Below are 20,566 nucleotides of genomic sequence, written 5' to 3' on the forward strand. Positions count from 1 at the left end.
GCACTCCATTGCCACAGAGCAGCCGCCCAGACACACACACTTAAAAGTGCAGAATGTTTGACATAGATGAGGTCAATAGGCAGATATTGTGACAAATCATTCATTATGGAATATCTCCGGGGATAATTCTATCCGCACAACCCACAGAAGCCAACATGTATCCAGCCCCCAGGGCGCCACCGGGGGAGGCTTGGCTCAGAGCCTGCTGGCGTGTATGGAGTAAACGCAGGTCATATTATCCCATCTCCCATATCCTCAGGCAAAACTTCACATCCCCCTCTCCGCGTGTAGTGAATGCACACCCTCTTCTGAGAACATTTAATGCCATTTTTTTCTGTCTCCTAAGATTCACACAAAGTGACTTCAAAACCCCCCAGCTACAGTTGAAAGCCTTCTCTTTTCGGGAGCATATCTATGTTTCCAGTGTCCTGTATTCCCACGGTCGTATACTGGATGTTCCCAGAGTCCATATCCTAAATTTATAATCCCAATCCCAAGTATTTAGTTCTTCTGTTTATGAAACAAGTTGGTGGCGCCACACACACACACACACACACACTGGAATTCTGGACTTTTACTTGTAACAGAGTATTTCTACATTGCAGTATTGATACTTTTATTTGAGTACTTTTAGCACCTCTGCACATGAAGCAGAAGAAAATCTGAGAGGCATCCAGATGTCTGTGTCTGTGGACTGATGATGAAATTTACATCACAATATGATGCTAGCATACCGTACCGGCACATATTTGGAACATACTATAGGGATGACCACCTCTTTTCTTGTGGTCTGGCCCCAGTGGTGCCGCAGGTGTGGGGAGCGCCTATCAGTTCCAGGCCACGACGCCGATTACATCTTCACCAGATTAAAGTACAATCTTTGTCTGTTGGGAATCCTAAGAGTTATTCGGCCTTTTGCACTACCTTGATGTGTATAGAGTCCTGTGAGGTGAGAGGCAGACGGGCGTTGGTGGTAAGCAGTTGGAGACTCGATTTCTCTGTCTTGAGCGCTGGCCTGCCACACTGAGATAAACACTGCCTGCCAGGCGAATGCATTACAGGTCCTCAGATGTCTCGAATTGGCCCGGGTAAAAGGCAAAGCCTGAGACATGCCTCTGACTGTTTTGTTTCATGAGATTTGGTTAAGTGTGAGCTGCTGCTTATCTATTTCATTTCATCCTGCATCCCACACGGCAGCATCAGTGTGACCAGGCTCCAATGAGCGACTGCGGCCGACATCGTCAGGCCATTGAAGGAGGTAAATGCTCCCGTTTGCCAACCACACTCACACAAAAAAGCAAGGCTCTTTTGTGATTTGGGAAGTGTGTTGTAAATCGAACGGTCCTTGTGCGGGCGTGGGGAGTGCGAGAGAGAAAAGGCCTGTAATGAGAGCACTCAAACACCATATGCTGCTACCGCACACCTCCGCACTCAAGGTTGGCTTTTATATCACCCCTTCTTCCTCTATTGTGTAGCCGCTCCCCCTGCCCCACCGCTGAATTCCCATTTGCACGTTGTTTTTTTGGTAATATCATTGAGAGTCTTTGAACAAAGACACAGGCCAAATGTGGTTGAGTGTGAAGTTCCGTGCCGTCCCCCTGGCCACGCGATGTCACATTGGGACCACCTGCAGCAGGTGGGGCCAGAGGGGGCCATTAGCCCAAACCTCAGAGACCGGGACGGCCTCCGCAGCCATGTCGCTCCCACTCTCCTTCAAGCTTCACACGACACTACCTACCTCAGCACCCCCCCCCCCCCCCCCCCCCAGCATCATCCCCTCCCCCCCTCCCCTCTGCTGGGGCCAGCTCCTCTGCTCAGCCGCATCCCACCGGAGTGCACTGAAAAATCCATCTAGTCAACCCCCCCGCTCCCCCGTGGGGGGAGAAGTGGAGCAGAGAAGTGAAAGAGCACCGGTGACAAAATGGAGCTCGTGAGCGCTGGTGTCGGAAGGGCTTCCGTCCCGGGGGAAGGGGGAGGTGGGGGATGGCGGGGGGAGGGGGACTCATTTTATATTGTTGTCCGGGTGACCTTGAGCCGGCTACTGGGGAAACATTGGTACCTTGACTTTGCGAGGTGTCTTGGCGGCTGTGCCGACAGGAGCCCTCTCACCTCGGAAAAGAGAGGAGTCGCCCGAGGCAAAAGGCTGGAAATAATAGCAGGGCGTCCAGGGTCCGGGCACTTGGGGAAGTGTGGCGTTGAGAGGGATTCTTTGGAGGTTATTTGTGTTCACGCTTCACAGCCCCTCTTCAGACAGGTAGCTGTATTTGAAGGCTATCGACGGCCTCGGTTCAATCGATGGGACAACAAAGCGCTGAACCAGAAGTCGCTCAGCGAGAAGCCATGGTAACTGTGAGTGTGGGCTCTCACAGCGTACGTCTATTGGGGCATCAGGGATGGTGCGTGAGAAAAAGAGACAGAATCTATAGAAAATACCAGAGGGATTTTGATCACTTTGCATGTCTCTCTGAACATTGTCATGCATGCGTTTTTACACATACCTTTCATGTAAAAAAGATGCTCTTCGATACAGTGATAAACAAAGAAAATGGACCAAACAGTGATAAACAAAGAAAATGGACCAAACAGTGATAAACAAAGAAAATGGACCAAACGTACAGTACAATGCAAATGAGAAAACAAAAAAACAAAAACATAGTTTTCAATACAATGAAAACACTTCATAAGAGGCTAATTAAAAGCTAAGTTTAAGTTTAACTATATTTAGTGATCTTGCTTCCCTGATTTCTTGAGGTAATATATTCCATAGATTAGGGGCATAATTAATAAAAATAAATTAAAATCCACCCCAATTTAGTGTTTTGAACACTAGAAAAAAGACGTTAAAGTCCATTCATTGTAAATGATGCAGGGAGCCAGTGCAGAGCCGCCAAGATGGGGTGTTATGCTCCTAGTTTTTGTCAATAGCCTAGCAGCAGAATACTGAATTAGATGGAGCCTCTCTGTAGACATCTTGGGCAGCCCAGGACATACTATAGTGCATAGCAGTAGTCAAGTCGAAACTAAATAAAATCATGAAGGAAGACTTTTTTGAGCATCTCGCTGAAATAAACATGACCGCACCTCAGCCATGTTTCTGAGATGTAAGAAGGCTGTCTTCATCCCCATGGTCATGTGGGGTTAAAAAACTGATATCTGAGAAGATGAGACTTGTAATCTCTGACTAAATCAAGGGAGTTAGGTTCCCGAGGCCTTTTAGAACCATGACCCTTTTGTTTTCCGGGGCACCAAGTAGGAGGATTTTTTGGTTTTGTCCTCATTTAGTTTCAGAAAGGTAACGTTCATCCATTTATTAACCTTGATAGACAGTTAGTGAGGGGGAAATGGTATATACTGTAATTTGGTCTCAATGTCTGCACTTTTTATTAGGCTGTGCCATTCTATTACTGTGAATAGTTTAAAAGCTCCAATCCGTAAGGTTTATGTTCTTTCCCGACGGAGAGAGGAAATGTAACACCCAGGATTCTAACCACATGGGAAACCAAACATCTACCACTCATCCAAAAGGGAATGCCCGCCAAGGGGGGCATGCAGTAATGGTGAGCTTCAGGCAGTACTACTCAACAACCAGTCTGCAACTGCCTTCATTTTTATTTATTTTTACTTTTTCGGAATTCAAAATGATTCAACGTTTTGGTTTTAAAAACACTTTCAAGATTTTCCCAAAATGTTTCGAAAACAGATGTACGAGCACGCCTGGAATATATCTGTTCTTTTTTGAGTGGTGCAACCATAGGGTGCAGCAGCTGCCCAGCTATGTCCGTCCCTCCCCATGTCTGTCTGTCTGTCTGTCGGTCTGTATGTATGTTTAGGGTACCAACAGGTGACAAAGTGGCGCTGTTGAGCTTCACACTGTGCACAGGTGCATGATGGGAAGCTGAGTTTTTTTGCACCACTCACTTCAGACGGGTCTGATTTTTTAACAGCCAACGCAAAAATCTAAAATTACACGGGTGCTTATCAGGTTTTAATGGCCTAACATAATCTACCATACAAATTGATTACAATAACATTTTATCCATTAAAATAGGTTCCTGGATTGCAGATTTAATACCCATACTCTGGAAGCAGATGGTATACGTCGGACGAGAAATAACATTTGTTCCAGGCATTAAGTAACATCAGGCACTGGGTACCAAAAACTGTGCCCAAGCATGGAAATCCATGATTAGCAGCCAGTCAAATGAAGACAACTCTCGCATCGAAATACAAAATATGGAAATAACAATTACAACAATGACATTGACTCTACTTTCATCCATCCCAAAGGCAAATGCAAACATCTGTAGCTTTGCAAGCAAATGTTTGCCATTAGTATTTGCAAAATCACTTAAGTTGGATGTCGTTTGCATGAAAGATGTTCAAAACATCCTGCTGAATATCCTGTTTCGGCGATTGATGGCTAATACCTGTACCGAGTGCGATCAGGTTTCATGCATGCTGTGGTCACGTCATGGCTTATTGTCACGGTCCACAGCCATGTGTGTGTGTGGGAGGAAGAGGAACATGAAACACAAATCAAGAGTATTTAACCACATTAACCTTGGCAGCTCTACTTTTAGCATGACATTAAAGACAATCCTTTTTTCCCATTAGGCTAATATAAATATATATCTTTTTAAATAGCTGCTATTTTATCGATGCATTAGCTATTGCTATTCGTCATACGACACAGTATACAAGCCATGGGGTTCTTCATTTTTCAGGCCAACCTTAGCTGAGAGACTGATGAAGCAGGCGGGACTCCCATTTTATAATGTATAATATATTATACAGTATAAAGTGTTATACAGTGTATAACATTTTTCAAGCATTTTTAGCATTATCAGTGTTACGGATATATATATTTATTTATTTATTTATTTATTTATTTATTTCCCCCCAATATTATTGGGAGAAATTCAACATTATGTTGGATTCATGATAATGTGTATTTTCATACATTTAACCACTTAAAACCTCAATACAATAAACTTGACCTTTGGCTCTGTATATCTGCTATTTTTGGCAAGTGTCCCCCCTCATCACACAGGATTTGGTGCCCCCCCTGTAGTAACTCTGACTGAGGAGCCCCTATAGGGACCCCCATGATATAGCCAGGGCGTAGCATAGTGCAGGGGTCTGCAACCTTTTTTAAATGAAGTGCCATGTTTTTATTGTCTAGAAGATTGTCAGTGTGCCATATCAACATTAATTAATTTTAATGACACCACATGAACAATTCCAACATATTTTGCTTGTCCGCAAATATAAAGTTATTCCTTCTTTTTAAATATTTTCTTTCACGTTGTTATAATGATCATTAGAGTCAGGGCAATAACAGAGTTCAGTTTTAATGAATGTAGAATGTAATTTACACACACATGTGAGGGACTTCATTTATTTGACTGCATTTTTTTAAATAGTTTATTTAAAACCACAAATGCTCTCTCACACACTTGCCAGTGTGCCAGTGATCACCCTCCTTTGTGCCAATGTTGCCACTGGTGCCTAAGGTTGCCTACCCCTGGCATAGTGTACATACACTGGTGTCTAAGGTTGCCTACCCCTGGCATAGTGTACATACACTGGTGCCTAAGGTTGCCTACCCCTGGCATAGTGTACATACACTGGTGCCTAAGGTTGCCTACCCCTGGCATAGTGTACATACACTGGTGCCTAAGGTTGCCTACCCCTGGCATAGTGTACCTATTCTGTGGCCAATATTTGGCGAAAATTGCATGTTTACAAGCTCCCAACGCATCCCAAAGCGACATGTGAGCTTGTAGATTGTCAATATTGCAGATATTTAGTGTATAGGGGGAATGGCGGACAGGGTTGGGGGGGTGTAGTATATTCCCCTGGGGGATTCATTATAGGATTTGAGTGGTTAAGTGGTTAACTCCTAACAATGGATGCTCTCAAGAGCGTATTTTTAACTGAAGAAGTGTTGACGCAACAAATTATTCCCTGATCCTCCCCACTGCTCTGTTGTCCTCTCCACCACGCGCGCACGCACGCACGCACACACGCACACACGCACGCACGCACGCACGCACACACGCACACACACACACACACACACACACACACACACACACACACACACACACACACACAGTGTGACACTCCCTCATGTCACTTCACCCTGCACCACGTGCTGTATTTACGACTTTCTGAGTCAAATCTCACGCAGGGCTGATGGTCTTCGCCATGCACAATTGGCAACACTCGTTTGGTTACACACGACAGGGAAATGTTGTCATTCAAATAGTTTGGGATGAGTCATCATCATCGTGTATTGTTATTTCATTAATTCCCCTCTCCGCCTTGTTACGTTCGTCCTTAGTCTTGTCTGCATCCGTAAAGAATTAATTACACTGTCACTCCTAAACAATGACTTCTAAATACAGAGTGAGAACACGACGGGGGCCAAGCGTCGCTGTTTAGTGTTTTTCTTTTTTGCACGGAGCAAGCATTTGTCGCTCAGGAGGAGTTGGCATGGCCTTTCCTGTGTGGTGTCCTTGGAAACCAGTCTTTTACATCTCAATTAAAGTGCTCTCCCCGTGCGACCACCAATCCAGCCCATTCTGAGTATGTGCGTATTATCACCATGACTCCCAATAGTCTAATTATGCCCACTCCTGACATCACAAGGCAGCCCCACGCCACCCCATCATGGACCTTGGCAGGCTCACCTCGGCCTCCTCTTGGCCAATCAAGGGGCAACATGTGTCATCATTAGAGTTTGGAATAGGCGACGTGGTGCTGGCTGTCTCTATGGGGAACCTTAGTAAATAAATGACCAGTGGTGGAAAGTAACTAGAAGTACATTTACTTAAGTACTGTACTTAAGTACAATTTTGAGGTATTTGTACTTTACTTGAATATTTCCAATTTCCAGTACTTTTACTGTAGATCTTATATTTTCAAAATCTTTGTAGACATTTTAAAACTTGACATAAGATTCTGCACAATGAGTACTTTTGCTTTTGGCACTTTAAGTACATTTTGAGGCCAATACTTTTGTAGTTTTACTCTTACATTTTGAATTCCGGACTTTTACTTGTAACAGAGTATGTCTATATTACAGTATTTCAACTTTTACTTAAGTCAAATTGGAGTACTTTTTCCACCACTGGTGGGCACACTTTGTCTGCCTGTAAGCCCACAGCCCCTACAGCAGGGGTCTTCAATTTCTTTTCAGGCCAAGGACCCCTAAGCAGGGACCCCACTACATATTATTATTGCGAACGCCAGTGAGCCTTTACTATGTAACCCAGCAGAACATGTCTGTGAGTGAGTGTGTCACGCTGTAACACCACCCGCCCGCCACCAGAGGGCGCAGCTGTATCACACACAAAAAACACGAACGCACGCACGCCCGCACGTGTGCACGCACACACACGCACACACACACACACAGTAGGAATAAAAATGAAAACTTGGCTCCCAGTCGCTGTCCGCACAGTACAAAACACTGATGCTGGCCGTCAAAGAAAGTAAGAAACCATTGCCAAAGGTATGGCACCCCCATATCTTGCAATTCTGATTGGACCCTACAAACCCTCCCGCTCGCACAGATCAGCCAACGCAGGGAAGCTGGAACTGGAAGTACATTAACTAAAAACACAGGGACAACGCTCCACACGCCCTTCTGGCTCCAAAACTATGGAATGCACTTCCCATTGCAATCAGAACTGCAGACTCACTCCCAATCTTCCACTGTTTGAATTATAGATATTCCACTGTTAGGTTCTTCTTAGCTTATACGTATGATTCTTGATGACTATTTTTTACGTATTTGATGTATTACCATGTTTTGTTCTTGCGTACTGGAAGTCTGGATTAAGAGCATCTGCTAAATGCCTAAATTGTAAATTGATTTGTGTTCATTTCAGACATTTAACCATTTACAGAAATTCGAAATCCTTAGTAAAAATTGACCTATCATTCTGTACTTAGTATTTTCCTTTACGCCAAACCTCTTTGACAAAAATTGCAGCACGAGGCGCTGTGAACTTGTAGATCTGCTATTTTTGGCCATTAGGAAAAATAACAAGCACTGGAGGTTGACACTAAGGTCTCAGAGGCACTTGCCCAACGGGCAAGTACAGGTCATGTTCTACTTGCCTGAAAAGTAAATCGTCCATTATAAGAACGATATAGGTAAAATGTAATTTTACTACATACGGTAGCTATGAATATGTCATATGAATATGACGGCACATTATAGGTAAACGGTGCTATTATTTTACATTCCACAGACCGGAAGACGGAGCACTCTGGCCACGTTCAGGTGTTTAGACCGATATCTCGTGTTGCGTTTATAGATGAGTGTGTCCCCTCTCAAACGAGCACTTGCCTGGTCGGGCAACCTGAAACCTGGCCGGAAGTTTTATTTACCAGTGAGTGCCATGGGGGCAGGTGGGCAACCCTTAGTGTCAACGCCAATCGCAATCTATACTGTATTATGACATGCCCAGAATAGGATCGGTCGCTAGGGTTCATGTGCTTAAGATCAACAGAGATGGAGAGCCATGAATTAGCATTAGCCTCCTTGGCAGTAGCCTGGAACTCACCTATGCTTTTTATGGCATAGGCAGCTCCCGGCAGAATCCGCCGGGAGAAACTATGCGCAGCTGCGTGACATGAGACTAATTACTTAGAGCGACAGAGAGAGAGAGGAGTGTGTGTGTGTACATGTGTGCGTGTGTACTGTCAATTTAACAAAGGTGCAGACGATCAGAAATCAGCAGAGAGTGAGAGATGTTTGCACTACTCTATGCCGAATTGAAGTGGACTCGGACCCAGACTTCTTTTCTCCCTGGAAATAAAAACGTCTGGGTTTCCGAGGCTACCTTGGCAGCAGCTTGGATATACAGGCTGTAGTGAGTTCCAAATAAACAGTATCCAGAAAACCCATTGGCTGAATGTGTGTGGCTTCCAGCTAGTGGCAAACATTTTCTTGGCTGCCGCGTGAGGCCAGCAACCAAAATGTGTGTTACTAAGTGGGAGAATGTACTGTAGTATGGAAAGAGCATTAAGAATCAGAACAGAAGGAGATGGGATGGGGGGGGCATACGTACCCTAGTGCCCCTCAAAAATGCGGAAGTACAGCGTTCTTCCGGGTGCTTCAAAACACCACTGAGCAACTTCCACTGAAATGAATAGCGGGGGGGGTCCTCCCTCTATCCCTCCGGTCCTCCCTCTATCCTTTTATTATGATAAAACCCATACTCTGAACGTGAAGCCATGAGCTGAGGCAGAGACTGCACACAAACTGATTATACTGTATGTTCATAAACGAGAGCTTTGTGCACCTGGCAGTTATGGCAGAGTCATTCTTGTTTTACCAGGTATACCAGTTGTTGTTGCGTAACCACTTAGACACCATGACAATTTCAGAGAACGATTAGCATCACACACATGCTGGCAGAAACTGAAACCACTGTGAAATGACGTACACTTTTCATATATAGGTACTCTTGAAGTGAAGAATATGGTATAGGACCGAGTTTCCAAGTGACGAGGCTAAGGGAGCGTAGCGGCACAAACAAAGCCCACCTGCGCTGCATAGAGAGCACAAACAAGAATTCACTATCATAAATCATGTGCCCTGCAAACTGGTATAACGTACACACACATTACCTCTTTGGGGGGTATACCAGCACTATTGTTTTTACTGAATAAACAGCCGCCGTGCGGTACACAACTACAACTTACTGTACAATCTATGTCTCTCTTATTTTTATTTATTTTTTAAAATCAATTCAACATTGAATATATACGGTATAATGAGGTGTACTACATAGCCTCACATGTCTGGGCTTGACAGCTATCCTGCGAGCGGTGACATATTCCGTTCGCCCAGGCCAGTCTAGTTAGCCTTAGCGGGGTCGTCCGCACACGCTGACAAGCACAACATCACTCCACTGGCAGCAGACGCACAACATCATTAAAACCCCATCCATCTGAGCACACTGTCTGTACCACTACCCCCATGGGTCATCGTGAATCACTGTGCAACGAGAGGGAGAGAGCTAGACAGCGAGAGAGAGAGAGAGAGAGAGAGAGAGAGAGAGGGTCACAGGCAGCATGGAAGATAAGAGAGAGAAGCGCAAAAAATGTATAATTATCATTATGATAATTATATTCTTTGTGACAGATAGTCAGTAAATCGAGCATGTGTATAGACGGATATCTGATGGAAATTAACATATCGCTGCCGCTGTTTTAATGTGAATCCTATTCTGTGGTGAACATTCGGCAGAAATCGCCGATCTGCAAGCTCGCAATGCACCGTGAGGGCTGTTTTCAGCAAAGAGTGTAGAGGGAAAAAAGGACGGGACCTATAGAGGCCTTACTTACTTACTTTACTTATGCCTATCGCTCCTTTTCATGGAGCCGTTGACTACAGTCCGCCAGAGTCCTGATCCTGGGCCTTCTTTTCCAGCTGTTTCCATGTCAGTCCACACTGTCAGTCTCAAGGTCCCTGCGCCAGGTGTTCTTCGGCCTTCCTCTATAGTATAGAGGCCTGGGGGACACCAAACAGCCCGTATATAGGGTTCAAGCAGTTCAAAGCATATGTTGTACTTTAAGTATAAGTAAGAAAGTAAGTAAGTACATTTTATTTATAAAGCACCTTTCGAAACAATCTTACAAGGTGCTGTACAATGGAACACAATAGAGCACCAAAGTCTGACGGCTGTTCCCAGGGTTTGTGCACATTTCTATTTGTATTATAATCTCCATAGGGGAGATCTTAGATCACCTCATATAAGAACTGTGTTTGAAAAATAAACAAATCATCCCGGCGGAAACAGATCATCATTGTATCAAATATGAGTGACTGACTGTCGTAAATGATACAGAGACACCTCCCCGACAATATCACAGAGACAGTTTGTATATATTTTTGTACCACAATTCTTATATGAGACGATTCCACGATGACATAATGTGATTCTCCATAGAGAAACTTCTGTGAACCAGGGGATGAGCAAGTGACGTCAGGACTTCGGCACTCTATAGCAATAAGACACCTGAGGGCTAGAAGCGACCTATGGAGCATGTCTTGAGTGTACAGGGTTTGATGAGGTCAGATCAACATATGGAATGCCATAACAGGCCAGCTCCGGGCGCGGATGCACTGAAATAACTTTGGGGCAGGCCCATCTAGAGTTTAAATGGACAGGTATCAGTCAAAAGGGAGACATCGAAGAGGAAGGATGGATGGGGAAGGATCAACATATGGAATGTCACAACAGATTCTGACATATATCCATACACTAACATTGATGACATCAGGAATCTCCATATATGGGCTTAATTGTGACAGCAGGTCGCATTTACTATTATCCCTGATTTCCTATCATCCCTGATGATGTCATAGTGAAGTCCTGGGCACAATGAATGGGGATTTTAACGGACAGAAAAAAGCGCATGATTCCATAGTTAACAACTATATAAACAACTGTGTTTATAAGTGAAACCAAAATAAAAAACGCACCGATCAATGCACACCTTTAGGAGGCTTTGATTCGCATCTGGCTTGTGACATCACACCCTTTCTGACTGTGTCAAACCTGGAGACATCCAAGTAAACAGATAATGATTTAGTTGCCATTTTCATGGGTTAGCTTAAAAAAAGAAATTAACCAAACAAAAAATGAACACATGATTTTATGGTGTACGATGGAAGAGACAAGAGAGAGTAGAGGAGAAGAGAAATGCATAGGGCCAGTTATTAGTCGTTCATTATCGTTTGTGACTAATGATGATTAGGAATACCTAACACTAATTACGAGTACACAGTCCTGGGAGCAAACAAGCTGTAGGAACACAGCAGTATCTAGTAATCAACAATGCAGACTAATTAGACTGTTCAGTGCCTCGCTTATCACATCATTAACATGACTGTCCAAAGGACTGTTGTCCAAAAGGACGGTCGGCCTTTAGTCGTGCTTGTGAACGATATAAATAATTGAACTTCTCAAATGACAAATGGCGATTCTTCCACACAAAAGCCATCATGGAAGTTGGTTAATTTCTCTACTGTAATACCGTCCTGTCAAGAGTACGACTTCAAGATAGATTTCCCATACTGTATGTTCTGCTATCTTTGTTGAGAAGCCCATGCAGGGTTTTCTGGGTAATGTATAGCATACGTTGGTGGGTGGCAGGGATGGATGACGTGCAGCAGAACATTAATCATATGCATGCGTTTGCAAAATGTTCCCCTTTTTTGTCGGTGCTGCTCGGTGCGGCTCGGTGCTGCTTCAGTTGTGTTGCGCGCGCACGCACGTGCGCACGCGCACACACACACACACACACACACACACACACACACACACACACACACACACACACACACACACACACACACACACACACACACACACACACACACACACACACACACACACACACACACACACACACACACACACACACACACACACACACACACACACACACACACACACACACACACACACACACACACACACCAGTGGAGGTGCAAAGAAACGAGGGCAGAGTCATGTGAAGTCAGCAAATGAACATTCAAATAGTATTTGGTCTGGCTCAGCAGGAGCATAACCCTGTACACTGTACTACATAGCCCTTCACTACTCTGCATACTGTACTGGTTCCCCTCTCTCCTTCACTGTCACTCCGCGTTGCATGATATATGCAATATACAGTACATCGTACATCATACATCATATGCTTGTAGATCTTGACCTTGTATATCGCCGATTGTCATGTGAGAAAAGCGGAACGGGGAACGGCCGTTTTTCTGCCGTGGGAGGTGGAAGGGGGTCACACAACTGTGACGGTACTGACATAATCATAGAGGGGTTTGTATGTAATCAAGCATGACATTTAATAATATGTGAGATTAATTAAAAGGTGAGGTCCTTGATGAGTGCAGGTTCTGTTACCACAGTGGTTCTGAATCATGGATAATGTCAGCCTCTCTCTCTCTCTGCATGTCACTTTCTCCCTCCTGATCTCAATATTCATCACTCATCCCTTCATATTTCCGACCCACGCAAAGGTCCCAGAGGAGAGATGGGTAAAGATCACTGCTCATAAACCTTGCCTTATTTCCCCAAAGGTGTTCCAGCCGAGGAAAATCAGAAAAAAAACAAAAAACAAACAAACAAAAACTGAAGTTTGCTGAATAGGGAAAGCTTGTACTATATATGCCTCAGAGAGAAGAGAGAGCCTAAGAAAGTGAGGGATGGAGGGAGGGAAAGGCGGTGAGCGAGAGAGTCAGATAGGGTGATAGATAGAAAGATAGAAAGGTAAGCTGTCTGTCAGGCGTCATTTATACTTCATGGTATGGCAGTGATCCTCCAAAATTAACAGATTTTCAATGCACTACCTTATTAAGGTCACAAATAAATTATACGAAGATCGCCTGCCTATTTCGCATCAAAATGAGTCTATTATTTGTGGTGAGAATCTCGTTATGAATAACAAATGTGTTGCTTGATCCCCACATAATATTGGCGCTTTGTGTGGATGTATATATTCATGAAACATAAAAAAGTCTGAAAGAAGAAAAAAAGATATTGGACTAATTAATCGCACAAAGCTCCCTTATCTCAGGTGTTTGTTGATACAGTATAGGAGTAGGTCATTCAGATTCTCAACCTGTGGGCCGGGGACCACTGGTGGGCTGCAAGGTTATTGCAAGTGCCCCCCAAATAACTAGAAAAGATTTTAATAAAAATATATGAAGAAAATTGATAAATTAGCCTAGAGCAGAGCAGCGCTTTTTGTTTTTTATTGTCTTAAGGCTACTGTGTTTTTGCTTGCTTAAAGGTATATTCAGTGATTTCACTTAATTCAAATATCACGTATTTTTTCTTATTTTTTCGATACTCCTCCCTACTATAAAGTGTGCTGACCATTTAAGGAGTTCCTCCCTGTCCCCAGTGAGCCCCTGGGGTCAAAAAACCCTAGTTTCGGTTTGGGCTTTGGGTGGCAAAGCCTTCATCCAATCAGGATGAGAGGGGCCTTCCTCCAATCATGATCGAGTGGGGCGGGCCTTGGTGCACGTGCTGTTAGTCTGTTGTACTTCCCCCACTGTAGAGCGTGTGCATGTGCACATCTTGTTACCGGGGTGGACCGGGGTTTTTTCCAAATCACCCAAATCACTGAATGCTCCTTTAACTGTTATTTTACGTTTGTGTTTGTATCTTATTCTGCCCTGTAAAGCACTTTGCGTTGCATTTTATGACATGAAAGGTGCTATATAAATAAAGTTTTTATTTTATTATTAGTTTATTTTCTTCCTATCTAGATAGGCCTACGGCTAAATAGTTAAAGCATTAAAATTCAAGTACATATAGTTGCTTTAATCTTAGTTCCATTGATCCAAGGTATGCCACAACACAATCGATTCATTGATAATTAAAATAAACATGCTGTGGTCAGATGGGTTAGCCTGGTAAACCCTCCCGGTCGCAGAAATCACTTTTTCTCATCATATCACCCCTGCTTTGGCAAAACTACACTGGTTACCTGTCAAATTCCGCATTCAATTCAAATCACTCCTCTTTGTATTTAAATCCCTAAACGGCCTTGCCCCTTCCTACATCTCTGAACTATTAACAGCTCCCCCTACCACCAGCACACTCAGATCCTCCACTCTCAAACTCCTTGCAGTCCCCCCCTCAAATCTAAAAACCAAAGGTGATCGGGCTTTCTCTGTAGCTGGTCCCATACTTTGGAACAATCTTCCAACCCACATCAAGGTTAGCCCCACCCTGGAGATTTTTAAATCTAACCTGAAAACACACCTTTTTAGTCTGGCTTTTAATACAGTGTGAAGTTTTTAGTGTTTATTGTTGTTCATTGTTTTGTTTTTGTTGTTATTTTGTTTGTTTTGGCCTGTTTTCTTTCGATTGTATTACATGTTTTATTATTGCACTGTGATAGACTACGGTCTACCTGTTCTGGAAAGCACTTTGGGTCAACTGCTGTTGTTTTTAAATGTGCTATATAAATAAAATTTACTTGACTTGACTTTCCGTTTTCATTCAGTCTGCTGAATGGAGAAAAAAAGGGAATTCCGTGACCAGGAGAGTTTACCAGGCTACACATTTTCAAGTGGGCTCTGTAAAGTTTGAGAAGCGCTGCTGTAGGCCATCACCTCCAATCAGCTCCTCGCGTCTCACCCTCCCGTCCCGCTTCCAGAGCGACAGTAAAAGCCCCGTAGGGCCCGTCATCAGCTCTCATTAAAAAGGAAAAAGAACCAGGGATTCTCTAATCCGCCTCGTTTATCGCTCTGCTGTATTCTCATTTTAGGAGACGATTTGGGTGATATGGCTCATCAAGAGCAGTAAATGGATGACAGTTGTGAGGCAGAGAGGGCTCCATGTGCTGAACGGCGAAGCCTATTTTATACTTCTTTGGGCGCCGTGGCGCATAGGAAATGGCCGATCTAAAAGCTCACGGTGTGTTGCGGTGCGACACGTTGTGAGCTTGTAGATCAGCTATTCCTGTGTGCAACCAAGTACACATCAGGCACGAGGGTAGTTGGCCAGAATTAATTTGTACTGCATGAGCGCCTTGTGTTTTTGAAGATGCAGTCCGAGTGTATTATCGGCCTTTGTGGCCGCGTGTGCGTGTGCGTGTGCGTGTGTGTGTGTGTGGCGGAGGCAGGAAGGCAATATGGAGGTGTCAGGGTATCAAAGCCGCGGGAGCTGATTATCAGGAACATCAATCACAATCAATCACACGGTATAAGTGCCTCATTGGAAACTTCTCGCCCGACACCTCCGGCTCTGTCAATCCCACTCTTCATCTTCGCACTTCATGGCTTGTCATCTTCACCTCCTGTGTCTTCCCATCGCACTTTCCGCACTTCCCCATTCCCGTTGTGAATTATTCATCTCTGCACTCTCTCTCTCTGAGGGACATAAAAAACGTGCACGAGAATGGCGAACGTCACCCAGTGATGACGATAAGAATAAGGTGAAGTAAAATAAGACAACAAGAATAGAATAGTGGGAGTATTTACTTTTTATTGTCACAAAACAAATTTGTTTTGTCACAAAACAAATTCACGGAACGCAGGGAAACAAGGCTAGGTCGAACCGGAAACCTTCAGATTCCCAAACGGCCTCCCACTCAGCTACGGCTGCCCTAATATCAGTTATACCGTATTGGAAATGATCTACTTTCAGGTCAACTTGTATCGGTTTTATACTACTTGCTATAATGTATTCAGTGAATTCATGCAGACATAGATGAATGGAATGGAATGTAAACCGAAGCCAGGTGGGTTTATCTTATATTAGATCCTTGCCACAGTAGCTCTAGTCTGACATACCCAAGTCTAATCAGGAAGTCATTTTCACTTTCTTTGCTGCTTTTACTACCAGATAGATAGCCTGGGATCAATACCATTTTCAGGTTCCTGGCGTAGTTTATATAAACTTATATGAATAGTTTGTTTGGTATATTCATCTTCTATTCCAACTCGTAGCAACTGGTGAGACTAAAGTAGTAGTTACTCGATTCATCATCAAACAGTGAGGAATAGGCTAGTGATGGATTATTACTGGCTTAGCAGCAAACACAGAAATGGAACCAGCACACCGGAACTGAACCACAGCTTTTTTTTCCCCAGTATCCGTGGCCTATAGACCGGATCACACAGGCCAGTTTGGAACGAATACCAGGCTTTCCTCCGAGGTGGAAAGTCTGGTGACGCGAGGTTACTACCACACGAGTGGAACGTATAGTCATTACTGTGCCACGCGAGTCAGTGCAACCTCCAACGGACCCTTTGCTGCTGCCCGGGAAAAAAACAAAACAACAAAAACAATCTCGCCTCTCTCTGTGAGCCGAGTTCCACCCGCCTGAGACTTTAAACCGGTAGGGGGGGGAAATAAACAAACAAAGTATTAATCACAAATAGGGCTACAGTTTGACCCAGGTCTGCTATCAGGTGAGCTGCAGGTGGAGGGAGCGTGAATAAAACTCCAAAGCAGGGCCCCACGCTCTGGGGTTCCAGCCGTCCCCATGCCGGCTGCCTGCCTTCTCCCCAGGGGAGGATGGCAATAATCTGTCATTAACTGGCAGTGGCGGAAAGAAACTAAATACTCAATGTACTCAAGTACTGAACTTGAGTACAATTGGGAGTTTTTTTTTTGTTTTTTTTTACTTTACCGGATCATTTCCAATTTCCTGTACTTCTCAGAGACAAATATCATCCTTTTTTTTACTCCACTACAATTATTTGACCGCATCAGTTACTATATTTACTTTTGATAATTAATACCAAACAATATATTAACCACTTCAGCCCTATTTTATATACTTAGGTTATTCGGAAACAGCAGACATACAAACCTTGTAGATATAGCCGTTCTTTTCTTTTGTCATTTAAATACCGGTACTTTTGAAAAATGTGTGTAACCGTAAATTCACTTTGGTAAGTATATTTTGACGTCAATACTTTGAGTAACTGAAAAACACAGGACTTATTTTGTTACTTGCAGCCGAGTATATTTCTACATTGTAGTATCGGAGAGTATGGGCCTAGGCCTACTTGTTCCACCACTACTGTCCCCCATGCATGCCCGGCTGCCTGCTCCCCTGCCCGCTCCCCAGGGGAGGAGGGGAATAATCAGTCATTAACTCGGTGCAGCTTGGAGCGCCGTGTCCCGGGGAGGATCAATAGGCCAGGGTAATTAAAGAGGTGGCTGGGGAGGGAGGGGAGGGGAGCGGGCATGATGCCGGTAAACGCACCGCAGCCATGAGATCCCTGTAGCCAGAGTGACTACACGACTGACACTGAGAACGCACACCGCTGACCACACACGTATAAGAGAAATACACACGCATTATACTGTTTGTGCGCACTGGTGTGCACGCAGACACGCACGCACGCACAAACACACTTACAGTAGGCTACATGCGGAAGGAAGGCAACTGACCACACACGCATGAGAAACATGAAACACACACACACACACACACAGTACACATTCATGTGGAAGGAAGGCGACTAACCGCGCACATGATAAATAGGGGCATGTATTTTGCATTTCCGCACACATACAGTAATCCATAAGTGCGCGCGCGCGTGCACGCACGCACGCACACACGCACACACACACACACACACACACACACACAACTGTGTTGATTTGTTAGACTTCTGCTAACATGGGGCGTAAATTGGCATAAATGACAGTGATTGCAGGGATTACGTTGCTATGGTTCTGCTAAGCAGTGTGGGCTGTGTGGACTCATGTATACTTTAGTCAGTTAGTGTCCTCCTCGTGGAGACAAACATCTATTGAGCTGTCAGGCCACATGGAGATTTAATTTATCTGCAGCTGCTTGTGACCATGACCAATACTTCTTGACAAAGGTTTTAGCAAGATGTTAAGCTGCATAGAAAATAGAAACGTTTTAACTCAAATTGATGTTCACATCTCTCTCTCTCTATAACCCAATAGGTGGGTGGATTTAAAGCTACAGTCCTTATGTTTTTATGTGCAACGGCGAGAGGTAATTGCAACTGTAAAACACATATAGGATTCTAAGAAGTAGGTCGGGAGTGGCTTATTGTCGGTATCAGCCGGTAACACGCGGGAGTCTGTCCCCGTAACCATGCGCTAGGAGATGGATTGGAGGTGGTGCGCCCACCAAGCATCAGCTCCCAGTACTTCCCGCACGACTACTCATACACTGAGTTGGCGGTGCCCATGAGAATCAAACCCATGAACTTGTGGTCCAAAGGCGAGATCTCTACTGACTAAGCTACCCGGACACAGGTTAATTGCATGGGGAAAAACCAAACATCCTGACTGTGGAAAGTAAGGGACCTGGGGGTTAGCATTGATTCTGAATTGAATTTCAATACACACATTAATCATGCTAACAAGATTGCCTTCTTTCATTTTAGAAACATTGCACGAATTAGAGCCTATCTGTCATTAGACGATGCAAAAACATTGTTCCACGCTTTTGTTTTCTCTCGACTTGATTTCTGCAATGCACTTGCACTTTCTTCTGCCAAGACTGACAGACTACAACTAAGTTTATTTTACTTGTTTATGAAGCTCTCAATGGTATTGCACCATCCTACCTCTATGACTGCCTGCCTAGATATGTCCCTAACCGCCACCTTGACCTGCTCGAAGTGCCTAAAATGGCATATAAAAAACACGGTGAAGCAGCTTTCTGCTTCTACAGGCCGACAACTTAAATATTCTTCCACTACACCTTAGACATGCAGCTCCAGTAGACCTCTTTAAAGCACAGCTCAAGGCCTATTTCTTCACTCTCTCTTTTAGTGTTGAACATGTACTCACATATTTTAATGTCGATTTATGTTCGATATTATTTGAATATTATTTTATGTTTTTGCTTTTCTTTTTTCTTTATTGCTCTGTAAAGCATTTGCGCAGCATTCATGGCATGGAATCTGCTATATAAATAAAGGTTATTATTATTACTAGACTTGTACGTGCCCATCGGCCACCGGCCTACTTGAGAACGATGCAACTTGGGAACCTAATAATACCCGTTGTCAACTTGTCATAGCACCCGTTTTAACTATCTGTCTGTGTCCCTTTTGTGCCCATACTGTTGCCATGGCAATCAATTGGCTGAGGCAGAGGCTGGAAGTTGTACAGGTGAGGGGCTTTAGGCTGATTAGGCCCACTGGCAGAGCCTGACCAGAGCCTTTTGTGGTGGTTCTGGAGAACCGTGGGTCCGACCGACTCGATACCGGGCACTGCACTTCCTGCGGGGGTGCGGAACGCATGTGTCGAATTTGAAGTTGGTGGGGCAAACGGTTCTCGAGTTACGTGCATTACAACCGTACACACACACAGACACACACACACAGAGACGTGGCGCATTTATAGTAGGATTATTATTATTATATATTACCACTCATCCAAGAGGGAATCTTTGCTTGACTGTCTAGGAGAGATACTGGGTTTATGAGCTTCAGGCAGGGCTCCGTCAACAGTTTTGGACATGAGGTTTCCACCCGACAGACGATATTCTATTATTGCACTATACCATAAAATTAGTTGACCTTAAAAAAGTAGACAGGAGTTAAAGCGTTTAAAAAGCAAACAATCTTACATTTACAGCTGGACCCCCGTTCACCCCACGTTGTAATCTGCTTTCCAAACAAAAATGCCAGTGCAGTAAATGTAAAATCACCATTCAAGTGACCCGCAGTACGTTTCATTACATGTTCAACTGATGATGATGAATAATTAACACATTTAAACATGTCTGTTGACGTATCATTTTCCAAGAGCTCATTAACATACAGACTGCCGTGTCAGAGGTGACGGAAGGAGCAATTCATCAGCACCAGCTGTCAATCACTTTGTTATTATGTTATCTTGAAAAACTGTGTTTCTGTGAATTATGAATACTGTACAATCCCAGACACTGAAAAACACAAAACAGTCTAAATCATTGATTTTATGCACAACTGCTTGGATATTATTACTGGTTTAAATCATGCTTTTTATTCGGTGTTGCTGTGTAGGGCGGCGTGGCGGCCATA

The 20,566-nt window shown here is 44.0% G+C and overlaps 1 long non-coding RNA gene across 1 annotated transcript in view; it reads right to left on the bottom strand.

The window, feature by feature from the left end:
* The window catches only part of LOC306931026, an 81,084-nt gene that overhangs the window by 21,410 nt on the left and 39,108 nt on the right, over nucleotides 1–20,566 (bottom strand). The window contains exon 3 of the long non-coding RNA XR_013790954.1: nucleotides 10,373–10,534. This is a non-coding gene — a long non-coding RNA (uncharacterized lncRNA). The remainder of the gene's footprint in view (nucleotides 1–10,372; nucleotides 10,535–20,566) is intronic.

The sequence above is a fragment of the Electrona antarctica genome, assembly GCF_951216825.1.
Source record: "Electrona antarctica genome assembly, chromosome: 10".
NCBI classification, from domain to species: Eukaryota; Metazoa; Chordata; class Actinopteri; order Myctophiformes; family Myctophidae; genus Electrona; species Electrona antarctica.